The sequence below is a fragment of the Balaenoptera ricei genome, chromosome 3 (assembly GCF_028023285.1).
Source record: "Balaenoptera ricei isolate mBalRic1 chromosome 3, mBalRic1.hap2, whole genome shotgun sequence".
NCBI classification, from domain to species: domain Eukaryota; kingdom Metazoa; phylum Chordata; class Mammalia; order Artiodactyla; family Balaenopteridae; genus Balaenoptera; species Balaenoptera ricei.
The window spans coordinates 112,790,025-112,808,289 of NC_082641.1; the positions used below are offsets into that span (position 1 = coordinate 112,790,025).

Below are 18,265 nucleotides of genomic sequence, written 5' to 3' on the forward strand. Positions count from 1 at the left end.
GTCTATAGTTTTCTCGGTTTGATACCAGAGTAATACTGACCTCACAGAATGAGTTGGGAAGTGTTCCCTCATGTTTATATTTTTAAATGACTTGGTTTTCATATTGCAAAAATAAGAAAATACAGAAAACTACAAATAAAATTAAAGTTACTTATAATCCCACTAAGTAGAGGTAACCACTGTTAATATTTAAGTGCATTTCCTTCCCATTTTTCCTATGCTTATACATGTTAAAATACAAAATTGGCATCATGCTCTATATGGAGTTTGGTATGCTGTTTTGCTTTTTTTTTTTTTTAATGTTAAAATTACATTTGTGGGGACTTCCCTAGTGGCACAGTGGTTAAGAATCCACCTGCCAATGCAGGGGACACGGGTTCCAGTCCTGGTCCAGGAAGATCCCACATGCCATGGAGCAACTAAGCCCGTGCGCCACAACTACTGAGCCCGTGTGCCACAACTACTGAAGCCTGCACGCCTAGAGCCCGTGCTCCACAACAAGAGAAGGCACCACAATGAGAAGCCCCCGCACCACAATGAAGAGTAGCTCCCCTCACCACAACTGGAGAAAGCCTGCGTGCAGCAACAAAGACCCAATGCAGCCAAAAATGAATAAATAACTAAATATATTTATTTAAAAAAAAAATTACATTTGTGGGACTTCCCTGGTGGTCCAGTAGATAAGATTCCATGCTCCCAGTGTAGGGGCCTGGGTTCGATCCCGGGTCAGGGAACTAGATCCTGCATGCATGCCACGACTAAGAAATCTGCATGCCTCAACTAAAGATCCCACATGCCACAACTAAGACCTGGTGCAGCCAAAATAAATAAATAAATAAAATAAAATAAAGTAACATTTGTGAGCTACAGTGGAATATTATTCACCCATAAAAAGGAATGAAGTACTGACACATTCTGCAACATAGATGAACCTTAAAGACATCATGCTAAGTGAAAAACCAAACCCAAAAGGTCATATATTGTATGATTCCATTTATAGGAAATATCCATAAATTAAGGTAAATCCATAGAAACAATGCAGATTGGTGGTTGCCAGGGGCTAGAGAGTGTGTGTGTTTGGGAGGTGGGGGGAATGTGGAGTGGAGAGTATGGAATGCTTAGTGAGTACAGGGTTTCTTTTTGGGGTGAGGATAATGTTTGGAACTATTTAGAGGTGGTGGTTGCACGACATTGTGAATATACTAAATGCCACTGAATCGTTCATTTTAAAATGGTTATCTTCATGTTATGTGAATTTGACCCCAATAAAAAAAATTTCATTTGTGAGCATTAGTATATGTGATTTAAAGCTATTTAAAAGTGTGATTCTAAAATATTTTATTAGATTTTTAAAATTACAATATGTACATATTTTGTTGTTATGAAGTAAAGTAACAGTTAAGGTTTATGTGGAAATCCCAGAATCCCATAATGATTTCTCAGCAGCTACAAATATTTCATTAGAGATATACTTTGTTTTATTGTATATCTAAGTCATCTAAAATTATTATTATTATATATTATGCTATAATGAATATCCTTAAAATTGTTTCTTAGAAGTGAGTTATTATTTCCTAAGTTACTATTTCCTAAATGAGTTATCATTTACTTAGGATTGATTCCTAGAAGTGAGTGTTTGGGTCAAAAGGGAGGAATCAACATTTGTAAGATTATTCAAGTTCACTGCCAATTTTTTTACACAGCTTCAGCAATTATAATATTTTAAATAAATCTTTGCCAGAAAAGGCAAAAATATAAAGTTTTATAAGATACTATAGGAGAATATCTTCACAATTTCAGGAGAGAGAAGATTTTATTAAGCTAGACACACTCAAAAAAATAAAATTAATATGTAAATTGAATTATTCTCAAATTAAAATTTCCTGTTCATTAAAATATTACAAGAGTTAACTGGCAAGATACAGAGTCAGAGAAAATATCTGCAAAACATATAATTAGTAGATGGCTGTATCCAGAGTATATAAAGAACTTCTATAAATTCATAAGAAAAAGAACTGAGTAATAGCGAAAGTATTATGTATAAAAATTTTTGACTATACCTAAGGTAGTATTTAGAGGAAAATCTATAGCATTAAATGTATATATTTGAAAAGAATTGTTGAAAATATGAGCCAAGGATGCATTTCAGGAAGTTATATTCAAAATAGAAGAATGAACTAATAAACATAAGAGAAGAAATTAATGAAATAAAAACGAAACATACAATAAAATTTTTTAATATTAAAATTTATTTTTCAAAAAAATAAGGAAATTGAAATAACTATTATGAAGAAAAAAATAAAGAAAAAAGAGAGAATAAATAAATAATAGTAAGAATGAAGGAGGGGATATTACTAGAGATCAATACACATTTAGAAGATACTAAGAAGATATTAAGAACAACAATGCCAATAAATGTAAAAAGTTCAAATGAAATGGAAAAATCCCTAGAAATAATAATTTATCCAAGGTGGCTCATGAAGAAATGGAAAATCTGAATAGTCTCATAAATATTAAAGAGATTGAATCAGTATTTATCTATTTATTTTTTTAAATTGAAGTATAGTTGAGGCACAATATTACATAAGTTACACAATTCACAATTTTTAAAGGTTATATTCCATTTATAGTTACTACAAAATATTGACTATATTCCTTGCGTTGTACAATATATCCTTGTAGCTTATTTATGCATAATACTTTGTACCTCTTAATCCCCCTACCCCTATATTGCCCCTCCCCCCTTTCCCTCTTCCCACTGGTAACCACTAGTTTATTCTCTATATCTGTGTGTTTCTTTTTTGTTATATTCACTAGCTTGTTTTATTTTTTAGATTCCACGTATCAGAGATATCATACAGTATTTGTCTTTCTCGGTCTGACATTTCAGTTAGCATAATATCCTCCAAGTCCATCCATGTTATTGCAAATGGCAAAATGTAATTCCTTTTTTATGACTGAGTGGTATTTCACTGTGTGTATATGTGTACATATACATGTATATGTAAATATGTACACATCTCACATCTTCTTTATCCATTCTTCTGTTGATGGACATTTAGGTTGCTACCATATTTTGGCAATTGTAAATAATGCTGCTATGAACGTTGAGGTGCATATACCTTTTTGATTTAGTGTTTTTGTTTTTTATGGATATATACCCAGGAGTGGAATTGCCGAGTCATATGGTAGTTCTATTTTTAGTTTTTTGAGAAACCTCCATACTGTTTTACACAGTGGCTGCACTAATTTGCATCCCCACCAACAGTGTAGGAGGGTTCCCTTTTCTCCATATCCTCACCAACATTGTTATTTGTGTTCTTTTTGATGATAGCCATTCTGACAGGTGTGAGGTGATATCTCATTGTGGTTTTGATTTGCATTTCTCTGATGATTGATGATGTTGAGCATCTTTTCATGTGCAGGTTGGCCATCTGCATATCCTGTTTGGAAAAATGTCTATTCAGGTCTTCTGCCCATTTTTTAATCAAGTTGTTTGTTTTTTGGATGTTGAGTTGTATGAACTGTTTATATATTTTGGATATCAACACCTTATCAGTCATATCATTTGCAAATATTTTCTCCCATTCAGTAGGCTGTCTTTTTGTTTTATTGATGGTTTCCTTTGCTATGCAAAAGCTTTTCAGTTTAACTAGGTTCCATTGGTTTATTTTTGCTTTTATTGCCTTTGCTTTAGGAGACTGATCCAAAAAAATATTGCTATGATTTATGTCAAAGAGTGTTCTGCCTATGTTTTCTCCTAGGAGTTTTATGGTTTCTGGCCTAACATTTAGGTCTTTAATCCATTTTGAGTTTATTTTTGTATATGGTATTAGAGAATGTTCGAATTTCATTGTTTTACATGTAGATGTCCAGTTTCCCCAGCACCACTTATTGAAGAGACTGTCTTTTCTCCATTGTATATTCTGGCATCCTGTGTCATAGATTGTCTGACCATAACATGGGTTTATTTCTAGGCTCTCTATTCTGCTCCATTGAGCTATGTGTCTGTTTTTGTGCCAGTACCATACTGTTTGATTACTGTAGCTTTGTAGTATAGTCTGAAGTCAGGGAGCTGAAGTCATGATTCCTCCATCTCTATTCTTCTTTCTCAAGATTGTTTTGGCTGTTCGGGGTCTTTTGCATTTCCATACAAATTTTAAAATTATTTGTTCTAGTTCTGTGAAAAATGCCCTTGGTATTTTGATAGAGGTTGCATTGAATCTATAGATTGCCTTGGGTAGTATGGTCATTTTAACAATAATTAATTCTTCCAATCCATGAACACAGCTGTCTTTCCATCTGTTTGTGTCATCTTCAATTTCTTTCATCAGTATCTTATAGGTTTCCAAGTACAGGCCTTTTACCTCCTTATGTAGCTTTATTCCTAGATATTTTATTGAATCAGTAATTTAAAATCTTCCCACAAAGAAAACTTCAAATCCAGATAGCTTTACCTGTGAATTACAGTGAACATTCACAGAAAATAAAATTTCATTCATACACAAACTATTCTAGAAGTTTAGAAGTTTCTACTCTCAGAAAACCAAAGCTATCCTCCTCAACTCATTTCATGGAATTAATATGACCCTAACCCCCAAATCTGACAGGATCCATATAGGAAAATTAAGGGCCAATCTCACTTATGAACACAGATATAAAAAATGCTAACCGAAGTATTATTAAACAAAATTTAGGATCCTATGAAAAGTATTATTTAAAAAATTTAGGAGCGTCAAGCTTAGTAAGGCCTGGTAGGGCTTAGAGGCCCGGCTGGCTGCAGCCGGGGAGTCTGAGGCCAGGGCGTCGTGCGCAGGCGCTACTGGGCTGGGCCGTAAGCCGGCCGCAGCCTCGGCGAGGCCTTCCCGATGCCGGTTGGGGCTCTGCAGAGCAGAGCGGAGGCTGCGCCTGGGCCGCGGGCGGGGTAGCAGGCCAGTGGGCCAGCTCCCTCGCGCGCGGTGGATGCGGCCGCGGTGATGCATGCCCTAGAGGAAGAGAGCTTCGCGCTGTCCATCTCTTCCGCCTCTGCTGCAGAATTTGATGCTGTGGTTGGATATTTAGAGGACATTATCATGGATGATGAGTTCCAGTTATTACAGAGGAATTTCATGGACAAGTACTACCAGGAGTTTGAAGACACAAGAGAATAAGATCACCTACACACCTATTTTTATAGAATCTATTTCTTTGGTAGAAAAGTATATAGAAGAACAGCTGTTGGAGCAATTCCTGGATTTAACACGGCGGCTTTCAATTTTACAGCACCATAAAAATGAAGTGGCCGGTGATGTTTTCGACATCCTGCTCACGTTTATGGATCTTCTGGCTTTTAAAGAAATGTTTCTGGACTATTGAGCAGAAAAAGAAGACCGGGGACTGGGCTTAAGCAGCGGTTTAGTGGTGACTTCATTGTGCAAATCATCTTCTATGCCAGCTTCCCAGAACAATCTGTGGCCCTAGGTCCCATCTCCAGGTAGGTAATGGGATCTTTCTAGACATCACCAGCCCAATAGACTGGGAGAGGCTTTGGCTAATAATGTCAGAAGAATACATCTTGGAAAGACTGACTCTGTTCTGCAGCTCTTCATTAATGTTAAGTATTGATGGGTCAGAAGAAAATTAGCTGACCTTCCTGGGACACGTTCTTGTCTTCAGTAACCCTAGTACTCCTCCCCGAGTAGACACCTCTCTCAGGAGCTTCTGAGTCTGGCTCCTGCATCAAGCCCAAGTCCAGCATTCCACCTGGGGGGCACTTCCCCAGCATACATGTTGGTGTGTCCATGTTGGAAGAACCCACCATCATCAACTGTCTTGGCCCAGCAGGCCTTGCATGTCCCACGAGACTTTTTGTGCACTCACAGCTTTTTATATGGGTCAGAGTTTCAGTCCTGCAGTCTCAATGGGGTTTTTGACTGGGAGTATTTATCTAGGGTTTAACTCAAGCTAGCTGCCCATCTCAAGATTTTTGAAAATCCTACTATCACAGTTCATCTTGGCTGTAGGAATCAACTTAGAGAGATTTCCTTTACCTAAAAGGTACATGTGAAAATCAATTCCTGGTCTTACATGTACAGTCCTTGTATCACTTTCTGGTGGTCCTGATGTAGTCCCATTGTTTCTATAACTCTCGTTTACGTGTATTTTTTAAAATAAATTTATTTATTTATTTATTTTTGGCTGCATTGGGTCTTCGTTGCCGTGCACGGGCTTTCTCTAGTTGCAGCAAGCGGGGGCTACTCTTCGTTGTGGTGCACGTGCTTCTCACTGCAGTGGCTTCTCTTGTTGCGGAGCACAGGCTCTAGGCGCACGGGTTTCAGTAGTTGCAGCACACAGGCTCAGTAGTTCTGGTGCACGGTCTCCACAGTTGTGGCTCACAGGCTCAGTAGTTGTGGCTCGCAGGCTCTAGAGCACAGGCTCAGTAGGTGTGGCACACAGGCTTAGTTGCTCCGAGCCATGTGGGATCTTCCCGGACCAGGGATCAAACCCGTGTCCCCTGCATTGGCAGGCAGATTCTTAACCACTGCGCCACCAGGGAAGCCCGTTTATGTGTTTTTGGAAAAATATTTTTATAGATGAATACTCAGGCTAACCTAATGGATATAATCTTAGAACTTCCATGATTACCCACTTCAAGGTCAAAGTATTGGGGCTTCCTTGGTGGCACAGTGGTTGAGAATCTGCCTGCCAATGCAGGGGACACGGGTTCGAGCCCTGGTCTGGGAAGATCCCACATGCCGCGGAGCAACTAGGCCCGTGAGCCACAATTACTGAGCCTGCGCGTCTGGAGCCTGTGCTGCGCGACAAGAGAGGTCGCGATAGTGAGAGGCCCACGCACCGCGATGAAGAGTGGCCCCCACTTGCCGCAACTAGAGAAAGCCCTCGCACAGAAACGAAGACCCAACACAGCCATAAATAAATAAATAAAATTGAAAAAAAAAAAAAGATCAAAGTATTATATGCTGTGTGCTTTTTGGCTTTTAGTGCTATGAAAGCAAAAATGCTTTCTATGTTGGTGTTCCTATTTTACTGGGCACCAATGAATGTATGCTGGAAGTGGTCTAAAAGGTTTCCTTTTCTTAGAGCATGTTAGTATTTGGGCAGGTTTGCTTAAAACCCTTTCTTTGTAAATCAGCTCCTTAGGTTTTCTGTTGGGGTTGGGGCTCTGCACTTCCTTCTTTCTGTCAAAATAATCCTACCAAGACAGTGTTCCACTGGTCTAGCTCAGTAGGAGATAGCAAACAGCTTTACTGGCCATCTGTCTGCTTGGATTTAGTACACTGGTTTAGTACAATGTTTGATAGAACATTACTGACCAGAAAACATGGATGTCACATCTCTAGAAAGAAAAACTACAGTGGTTCAGTTCCTAATGTGTACCTTAGCTTTTTTTGTTTTGTTTTTTATTTTTTATTTCTAGTAAAAATAAGAATCTCTACTGACTTTTCACTTGGCTGTTCTGGTTTTAAAGGATGAGCTATATAGGCTGTGTGTTTTTCTGTACCAACGTGGTGCTTATTAAATACTTTTGTACCGTGAGTAAAATTTGAGGTGTTTTGCAAAAAGCAAAGGAAAAAAAAATAGGATCTTATGATCAAGTTATAATTAATTCTATGAATGCAAGTTTTGTTTAATATTCAAAAACATTAATTCATCACATTAACAGATTAAAGGAGAAAAATCTTATGGTTATCTCAATAGATGCAGAAAAAGCATTTGGTAAAACTCAACATCCACTGAATCAAATGGATGAATAATTTTTTAAAAATTTTGCCAAACTGGAACTGGAAAGAAAATTCCTTAATTTTCTAAGAGCTTCTTTTAAAAAATAACTAATGCAAACATCATACTTAGTGGTGAAACATTGAAAGTTTTTCCTTTGAGAATTGGAAAAAAACAAACATATCCATTACTACCACTTTTTTTCAACATTATACTGGAGGTTATGGCCAGCACAGTGAAGAAAGAAAAGGAATAAAGACTGGAAAAGGAAGAAACAAAACTACCATTATTTATAGATGATAGGATAGTTTACAGAGGAAATAAAAAATAATCTACCAATAATTAGAATTATTAAGAGAGTTCAGCAAGTGTCCTGGACTTTAAAAAAAATCAATGTACTTAATAGCAGCAACAAAGAGAAAATTTTAAAAGGATAGCATTTGTAATATCAATTAAAAATGCCAAATCACTAGGAATAAACCTAATAAAAGTTGAGTAAATCTCCAATGCAGAAAAAATGAAAGCATTATGGACAGAAATTAAAGATCTCAATAAGTGGAGATATGGTGTTCATGGATTGGAAGACTCAATATTACAAATATTGTCAGTTCTTTCCAAAGTGATCTACAGATTCAATTTTATTTCTAATAAAAACTCAAAAACTCATCAGGGGGCTTCCCTGGTGGCGCAGTGGTTGAGAGTCTGCCTGCCAGTGCAGGGGACACGGGTTCGGGCCCTGGTCTGGGAGGATCCCACATGCCGCGGAGCGACTGGGCCCGTGAGCCACAATTGCTGAGCCTGCGCGTCTGGAGCCTGTGCTCTGCAACGGGAGAGGCCGCGATGGTGGGGGGCCCGCGCGCCGCGATGAGGAGTGGCCCCCCGCTTGCCGCAGCTGGGGAGGGCCCTCTCGCGGAGGCGAGGACCCAGCACAGCCATAAAATAAATAAATAAATAAATAAAATTAAAAAAAAAAAAAACTCATCAGGATTTTTTTGTGGAACATGACAAGATGATTCTTAAATTTATATGGACATGCAAAAGGCCAAGAATAGCTAAGTCATTCTAGAGGAAGAACAAGGCTAGATGAATTGCTGTACCAGATTACTATACATTTGTAGTAATTAAGAGAGTATGGCATTGATTGGGGGATAGACAATTCAATGGAATAGAGAGGAAGTTATGCAAGCAGACCTGCACATCCAGATGCTTGATTTGTGACAGAGATGGCACGTGTAGCAGTGGCAAAAAGACAGACTCTCAATAGAGTTGGCTGGAACAATTCGATATCCATATCAAAAAAGAATGAAATTGGAGGGACTTCCCTGGTGGTGCAGGGGTTAAGAATCCGCCTGCCACTGCAGGAGACACAGGTCCGAGCCCTCGTCTGGGAACATCCCACATGCCGAGGAGCAAGTAAGCCCATGCGCCAGAACTACTGAGCCTGCGCTCTAGAGCCCTAGAGCGACAGCTACTGAGCCCACGTGTCAAACTACTGAAGCCCGCATGCCTAGACCCCATGCTCCACAGCAAGAGAAGCCACTGCAATGAGAAGCCCACGCACCGCAACTAAGAGTAGCCCCTGCTCGCCACAGCTAGAGAAAGCCCGCGCACAGCAACGAAGACCCAATGCAGCCAAAAATAATAAATAAATTAATTAATCAATTAATTAATTAATTAAAAAAAGAATGAAACTGGACCCCTATCTCACACCATACACCAAAATCAACTCCAGGGGCATATGGACCTAAATATAAAAGGGAAACCTGTAAAGTTTTAAAGTAATAATGTAGAAGAATATTTTCATAATCTTGGGTAAGGAAAGTTTTCTTAAACAAAACACAAAAAGCAGTACTACAAAAGAAAGATGAATAAAATGAAGAATTACCATTCATCAAAGACATTAAGGGAGTTAAAAGGCAAGCTACAGAATAGCAGAAGATAACTGCAACAGATAAGATTAACAAAGGGCTTTTATCCAGAATATATACAGAACTCATTAGAATTAATAATAAAAGACAACCTAATAGAAAAATGGGCAATTCAAACTCATCCAGTTGTATACATTAAATATGTACAGCTTTTTTTTATATCAGTCATACCTCAATAAAGTGGTTTTAAAAGAAATAAGTAATAATTTAAAAATAACTTGGCAGAAAGAAAAGGAAAATTGGACAAAAGATAGGCACTTTGAAAAATAAGAAACTCAAAGGCCAATAGCGTTAAAAAACAGTGCTCAACTTCTTTGATAATTAGGGAAAAGCAAATTAAAATCATGATGAGATACCCTTACACACTTATCAAATTGAATAAAATTTAGAAGTCACGATACCAAGGATTAGCAGAAATATTCATCCATGTAAATCTACACAAACTTGTGCAACCACTTTGGAAAACAGTTCAGCATTATTCAATTAAGCTGAAAATAACATACTCTAATGACCCAGCAATTCCACGCCTAGGCAAATATCCTACAGAAAGGAGTGCTTATAGGACAGGAAACATGGACAAGAATGATCATAGAAGCTGTGTTGTAATAGCCCTGTCATAGGTCAGGTTCCCAGGAAACAGATGCTGAGATGGAATTTGGGGTGCCAGAAGTTTATTAAGGATGTGAGGGATCAGCATCTATGAAAGGAAGGGAGAGAAGCAGGACTGAGCGGAAGAAGTCAAACTGTGATGCAGGGTCAGTGAAGTCTAGGCCATCTTGGTAGGGAACTCTGGAGCAAATATTCTGCATTTGAATACTCCTATAGCGGATAAAAATGGCCCAGACTCTATATCCTTCCTTTGTTCAGTCACACAATGCAGTCTGCTCTGGGAAGAGGCAAGGCACTATCTGCAGCTCAGGTGGACCCTGAAGAAGCTATGACTGATCACACTCCCTGCAACTGGACAGCAAATCCTTCCTTGAGGAGGGATCTGGGTGGCAGATCCAGATCTGCCACAAGGCCAAACTGGCAACAACCTAAATGTCTGTCAACTGAAGAGAGGTTAAACTCTGCTATGTTCATACAACATATGCATAATTCCCCAGTGTTTCCTCCTGTACCTCTGAGGCCCATCTGTTCTAGGGCAACCAATGATCCTATCCTTGCCAATACTTAATTTGGACGGCCCTTCTAGCATGTAGTTTTAATGAGTATTTCCCTAATGACAAATGATGTTTAGCATCTTCTCGTGTGTTTGTTATCTAAATATCTTCTTTGGTAAAGTCTTCTTCAGTTCTTCTGCCCATTTTAAAATTGAGTTGTGTATCATTTTTGTATCTTTGTATGTGTAATTTTGTATATGGCTCATACACATAAGCCTACAATCCATATCAAGCTAATTTTTGTATATGGTCTATGGTGTGAGTAAGGGTCAAGATTCATTACATTGCATATGGCTATCCAATAGTTCCAGCATGATTTGTTGGAAAGATTGTTTGCTCCCCGTTGGGTTGCCTTGGTACTGTTGAAAATCAATTGATCGGGTATGGTGTGGGTCTGTTTCTGTCTTTACACTAATATCACACTTTTTACACTAGCTTTTTAATTTACCTGAATTCATTTAGTATAAGATCTGAAGTTAAAATCTGGATTTGTTTTTTCTCAAACAGTTAACCAATTGTCCCTGGGGGGGGAAATATGCTTTCATCTCTACTGTTTTAAGGGCCAAGTTCATTATATACAGATTATACCCTATATAAGAGTCTATTTCTGGGCAATTCTCTTTCATTGACATGTCTGTGCTTTTACTCTCAGTTCTATGAAGAGTGTTTTGACTAATATTCCTACCTGGGAGTAAAGAGGGAGCCCAGAGCTCCAGCTGCTCTGGGAAGACTACCTCTCCTCAGACCTCCAGACCATCATCAGCAGGAGTGAAGAGGGCTCCTGACCTTTACTGTCTCCTCCCACCTCCCGACAAACCCAACCTGGCCACCACCCTCTGCCTCGGACTCCTCAGGCTGCTCTCATCAGTCCCTTCATCCCTGTTCATATCAGTCCCCACAAGAGGCCCAGAATTCTCAGGGCATCCCTCACCCCAGGACTCTAAGCCCCATATGGCTCTGTATTTCCCTCTTTGACCCCATTGCCCAGCCTACCCCATGTCCAGAAACCCTTTCACTGGACTCGCTGAAACTCATGATCTGGCATCAGTAAACTCCCCCATATCCTCAGACTTCATTTCGAAATGTCCCTTTTGCTTTCTTGCTCTAATGAAAAACTGCCTCTCCTGTAAGGACTCCACTCTCCCTACAGCCTCTCAAGTGGTGGCTGTTTTCCCTCTAATGGTCCTTGTGTCCCTGAGTCTAGGAGTGGGAGGTGCCCATTTTGCTCCTCAGTGCCACTTCTAGACAGTTTGCCCTCTTCCTTAGGAACACCCATGTTTGGAAGCCATGTCATCAGAGAAGACCACCCATTTCTCCCCCTTTTTGCAGTCACTTATAGACCTCCTTGTCACTCTCCATCATTCCTTCAAGATTGTAGCTCCTGGCCCACAGTCACCCTCTCCAAGGCCACTCCTGCCTTGGTTTTTTATTTCAGCATTCATGTAAATAAACAGACCCCTTGGCCTCCTCTTCATGATCTTGGCTTCCACAGTGCCTCAGCCTCTCACTCCCATACCCAGACTTTAAACTGGTTGTGATCTGTCAGTGCACTCCCTTCATCACCTCAGTTTCATGCATCCCACTCTCCAATAAACACTGCCTCTCTCTCCAGCTCACGCCATCTAGTACCCCCCCTCCAACAGTTCTTCCGGGAGTCAAGCAAGTGTTCATTGCCCCACTTCCCTCCTCACCCAGCTCAGAGTTCATGATCCAGTATTATACTCTCTCCCTTGCCCCTCACTGCACTATAGTCACCTGGCAAAACCACATCCCTGGTTAAACTCAACCCTCTAGCTACTCTCCACCTGCAGCCACAGGCTGCCCAGGACTGAAGAAAAACCTACAACTGAGCTGACCAGACTCGCTTTATTTATTTATTTATTAAAGTTGTTTAGAACCTTTTTAAAATGTTATTTTGTGAATTTGTATACAATTTTAAAAGGTTACTTTCCATTTACAGTTATTACAAAATATTGGCTCTATTCCCCGTGTTGTACAATACATCCTTGAACCTGTCTTGCATCCAGTAGTTTGTACCTCCTCCTCCCTCACCCCTATGTTGCCCCTCCCCCCCATTGGTAACCACTACTTTGTTCTCTATATCTGTGAGTCTGCTTCTTTTTTGTTACACAGCCTCACTTTAAATTAATACCACAACCCTCCCTAAGTGAGGCCTAAAAGCTTCCTAGCAATCATACTTCATCCCCAAGTCTCCTCACACCCTCTCTCCCAGCGGATTGCTCAGATCTCCTCCTCCACCTCACTCTCAGCTGACAACCTCTTCCTAGCTTAAGAAAATAGAAGAGAAGTTCCATGGGCTCCACCACTACTTCCTCCACCCACCTGCATCTGTGCTCATCAACTCTGCCTTCCATTTCGCTAATGTGGGTGAACCTTCCGTGCTCCTATTTAAGGACAGCCCTCTTTTTTGTGCACCAGATGCTATCTCTACCTGTTTACTCAAGGACTTCAGTCCAACATTTATTCCCCCTTCTCACCTGCGTCATCAAAATTCCCCTCTCTCCAGCATTATTCCCATCAACACACAAAAATACTGTAATTTTTCTACCTTAAAGAAAAACTTTCTCTTGGCCTTATATCCCCCTCAGACTGTCACCCTATTTCTCTGCTCCTATTTATGGCACAACGCCTGGAGGGAATTGACTCTTCTTGCTGCCTTCAAGTCCTTTCCTCCCTTCCTTTCTCCCATACACTCCCATCAGCCCTCACTGCTACGGCAAGACTGCCTCTGTCAAGGATTCTCCATGTTGTTGAATCTCAAGCCTCACTTTCCTTGCCTCTTCATTAGAATGTGAGAGTTCATCTGTCCCTCCTTGGCTCCCGGATTATCACCCCCCCTCTCCAGGTTTCCCTCCTGCCTCTCTGGTTGCTCCTTCACTAGCCCCTTTGCTGGCACTTCTTCATCTCTAAGGCTCAATCCCTAGACCCCTTATCTCCACTCACTCTGTTGTTAATCTCCCCCAGTGTCCTGGCTTTAAATATAATTTGGAAGTTGTTGACAACTTCCAAATTTATATCGCTGGCCTAAATCTTTTTCTGAATTCCCACTCATATTGTCTCTAGGCAGTCTCCTGAAGCTGAATCATGGCTGCCCCCCTCCAATCAGGCCCAAGCTTACCAAGTCTGCCTGGTCCAGAGCTCGCCCACATCCCATGTAGACATTTGAGTTTTAAACCCCATTAGAGGATGAAAGTTACGACTTTCCCTCTGCATGGGCCTTTGGAGCCAGGGCAGTTGGAGTGGCTGAGCAGCTCATGGGGAAGCACTCCTGGGTGGGTCAAGGTGGCCACTGTGGCTGCATCTTACATGTATACCGGTGCCTGCCCCTCGACACCTGTGCACTCTGCCTGCTCTGTGTCTCCTTCCTGCCTTCCTCCCCAGGTGCAGGGACATAGTGACTTTCCAGGAAGGCCCAATCCTGAGGACACTGCCCATCTACCTTGTGGCCTCGATGCATTGTCTCGCCTTTGGACTCCTTAGCTCTCCGGAACCCCATGGTGACCAGGACAAGTGCGGAGCTCTGTAAGACCCCTCTGGCTCCTTTCCTACCTTCTCTGGACTTACTCCTCTGGAGCCATACCTAACCTGGGGAACCCACCTAGGCTTTCATTTTTATTTAATTTTTTTTTAAATTTATTTTTGGCTGCGTTGGGTCTTTGTTGCTGCCCACAGGCTTTCTCTAGTTGTGGCGAGCAGGGGCTACTCTTCGTTGCAGTGCACGGCCTTCTCATTGCGGTGGCTTCTCTTGTTGTGGAGCACAGCCTCTAGGCGCGTGGGCTTCAGTAGTTGCAGCACGTGGGCTCAGTAGTTGTGGCACACAGGCCCTAGAGGGCACACGCTTCAGTAGTTGTGGCATGTGGGCTCAGTAGTTGCAGCACGCAGGCTCTAGGGCACACGGGCTTCAGTAGTTGCGACACATGGGCTTAGTTGCTCCGAGTCATGTGGGATCTTCCCGGACCAGGGATCAAACCCGTGTCCCCTGCATTGGCAGGCAGATTCTTAACCACTACACCACCAGGGAAGTCCCCCACCTGGGCTTTCAAGGTGGGTTACGGGTCCTCCCAGACCAGTACCCACAGATGGGAGGCCGAGAGCACTGTTCACTGCAGCAGGAGGCATCCATTTTCCAAGAAGCCTCCTGAGTGGGCTTCTTAACATCGGATGAGACATAGGGCAGTCTTCTCCTCCCCACACCACTCAAGGCTGCAATTTTGCAAACCAAGAATTAAAGGCTGCAATACTCAACGCCCTGCGGTCTCCCAAAGTGGGAGGATCCTAAAGGAGGATCAGCTTCCCTTAGAAGGCACATTGGCAGGAGGTACCCGGGTAAACAAGCAATCTTGAGGCAATGCTAATCTGCTTCTTCCTCTTCTTCAGAGTGTCTGGCTGAGTCTAAATTGAATTATTAATCTAGTCCTGTGTGCCCGTGTCACTTTTCCAGACAACCAGTTTATTCATGACTTGCCCACTATCAATTTCAACATGCAATTTGCAATGAAATTTGACTGATCAGCAATACCATAATTAGTTGCAAATGTCTGTGCTTGTATTTGTTTGGTGTAGGGGCTTTTTCATTAAAGTGACGAAGGCCAATAAATGCCATGACTTTGCTCTGGGATATAGGACTAGCAGCTGTTGTGTCTTGGGCCAGAAACAGGCGGGTTGGTAAAGAGACTGTGGGGATTTGAAGCTGCGGCACCAGGAGCTGTGTTTTCACCTTAATACGTTTCTGTTCACAAAGAGGAATCTGAGTTGGGCAGATGTGTAACCCTTGAGGAAGAAGGGAACTGGGGTTACTTTGCTTGGCCTCTCCCTCACTCTCCCCAGGTCTGCTTGTATACCTCCAGTAACGGGGGGCTTCCTACCAGGTGAGGCAGCTCTACTTAGAAATTGCTTCCTTGCCTGGGCTCCCACCTGCCAGTTGTATGTCTGTCCCACTTAGTCCAGGGTTCTGGTCTCAACACGGAAATTGGCACATTGCATGAGCTTGGGCCAGTCTCTGAGCCTCAATTTATCCATCTGGAAAAAGGGAATTATGCAGTTGTCTTATCTCAAGGATTATAACAGTCAGACTTTTTAGCTGCAAGCAACAGAAATTGACTCTTAACTTAAGCAGATCGACTTAATTGACTTAAGCTAAATTGATTTAAGCCAAAAAATAATAAGGGTGTTGAGCAGCTGAGAGAGTCGAGAATCTCTGGGCAGAACAGAGAAGCAGCTCCATAGACTACACAACTCCGAACAAAACCCCAGATCCCACTGCAGTACTCAGTCAGGACCTTGCTGCCATCACTGTCACCACTACCACCATGCACTAGGCTGTGCAGGCTGGGCTGCAGCATCCTGTCCATTCCCTCGGGTATCACAATCTCCACCACCCCAGAACGCGGACCTGCTGCACCCACGATAACCACCAAGTGCTTCTTTGGGCCTCTAGCTCCTGGGTCACAATCTGGAGCCTGTGTGTCTGACTGTCAGAGCCTAGGTCATGGGCCCTTGCCCAGCCACAGGGAGGCTGGGAAACAAATGCACGTGGTACTTTCAGCCTCTCTGGTGGGAAGTGGGCTCTGCCTCAGAATGAGGGGAATTCCCCATCACAGGAAGCGTGTTCAGATCCTGGGTAGCCAAAAAGAAGAACAAAGAATCAAATATGATAGTAGATGTTAAAGAGGTTTGAAAAGGTATCAAGCTCCACACACCTGCTAAAAGTTATTATTCCTTCTAAAAATATTTCTTCAGATACAGAGGGGAGAAAGTTGTGGTCTCTGCCCTCAGAGAGAACACAGTACAATCAGGGAGTAAGGGGGCATGGGCCAGATGACCCCTGCTCCAGGCAGGAACTGGTAACTCTTGTGGACTTCAGGGTGCCCACATTATACACTGATTAACTATGATGTACCTAGTCCCAGTGAAGTGGACAATATTTGGGGGTTTCTGATGCAATCCAACATTTTCTTGGAAGTGGCTGGTATCTCATATTCTCATTGTATCCTAGAGCTATGCATCAGTCCCCTGATGTCTTGTATAGACCCAGGCCCAAGGATTCCTGCCTATACACATCTACTCCCTGTTGAGAACTGTTGTGGTTCCCCTGCTTAGTATCCATTTCTCCTCTTCCGGTAACAGCCACCCAACTTTCACCTGAGGAACGACTCTTGTCATTTTCAGCCTGGGTACTTCAGGTGGTTAATTCCCTGTCTTGAGAGTCACATGTGAATCAGGCCTGGACAATCAGAGCAGCCTAATGCATTGTGCGCTATTCAGAGTTCCATAATAGTTGGTTTAGGGATGGGATGTGACACAAGCCAAGCCATGAGTTCTAATCGGAGCCATACCAGGTATTTGAGTGGCCTAGAAAAAGATGTTGTCCTTTCATGGACTTGGAGATGTGAGGGTGTCATCTTGGAGCTGTTTGCAGCTGTCTTGCCATCACAGTCTAAGAACAGGGTCAATTCTAAAGAAAGCAGAAATGAAGAATAGCCTGGTCCTCAACAAGGACCTACTGTATAGCACAGGGAACTATACTCAATATTTTGTAATAACCTATAAGGGAAAAGAATCTGAAAAAGAATATATATATGTATAAATGAATCACTTTGATGTATACATGAAACTAACACAACATTGTAAATCAACTATACTTCAAAAAAAAAAGGAATAACCTGGTCCTAATGGCATTTTTGAGACCCTGGACCAAGCTGTGCCTGAAGCCCCTGAACTTTTTCATTATGTAAACCAAACAAACAAACAAATAAATAGATCCCTTTTGCTTAAGCAAGTTTGGGTGAGTTTCATATTACTTAAAGCTAAAAAAGTCTAATTGATTCCCCCCCTACACACACACTCTGCTAAAGCACCAGCCTTGAGCCAACTCCTTAGGAATACCCACAATGAAATCAACAGAGGGCGTTCTCTCTGGTACTGTAGTTCTTCAGAGCCCCATGATAAGGCAAGTCTCCCAAATCATTCCATTTTACAGATAGGAACACAGAGAGACAACTAACCAACAGCCCCGGGTACACAGCATCAACCTAGAGGCCTATGAATGAGGGGACTCTGGTACCATCCCCCAACCTCCCCATATCTCAATCTCCCCAAATCTCAGAAGCCAGTCTGAGGATATATAGCTAGAAACGAGCTGATCATATGGCTGAGGCAATGGTTGGTAGGATATCCAACCAAGAACATACATGGTCTATGCAGAGTTCAAGAAACTAACCTAGATCTATTATAAAATTCTTCTTGGCATCAGGGTAATAATTAAACTGAAGGCCCCTGGCCACACCTGTCCAGGTCTTCTCAAAGACATCTCTAGGGCTTTCTCTCACAAGGCACCCCCACCACCACCCCAAAGGAGCCGTGTGTGCTGGTTGACCGTCATTGCTTTGAACAGTGAACATTAAGCTAACTATGGCGTTTGCTCTTAATGACCAG

At 41.9% G+C, this 18,265-nt stretch overlaps 1 pseudogene; it reads left to right on the forward strand.

Moving 5' to 3' along the window:
- The first annotated feature begins 4,964 nt into the window (after positions 1-4,964).
- Positions 4,965-5,460, forward strand: LOC132363786 (ADP-ribosylation factor-like protein 2-binding protein; annotated as a pseudogene).
- The last annotated feature ends 12,805 nt before the right edge of the window (positions 5,461-18,265 follow it).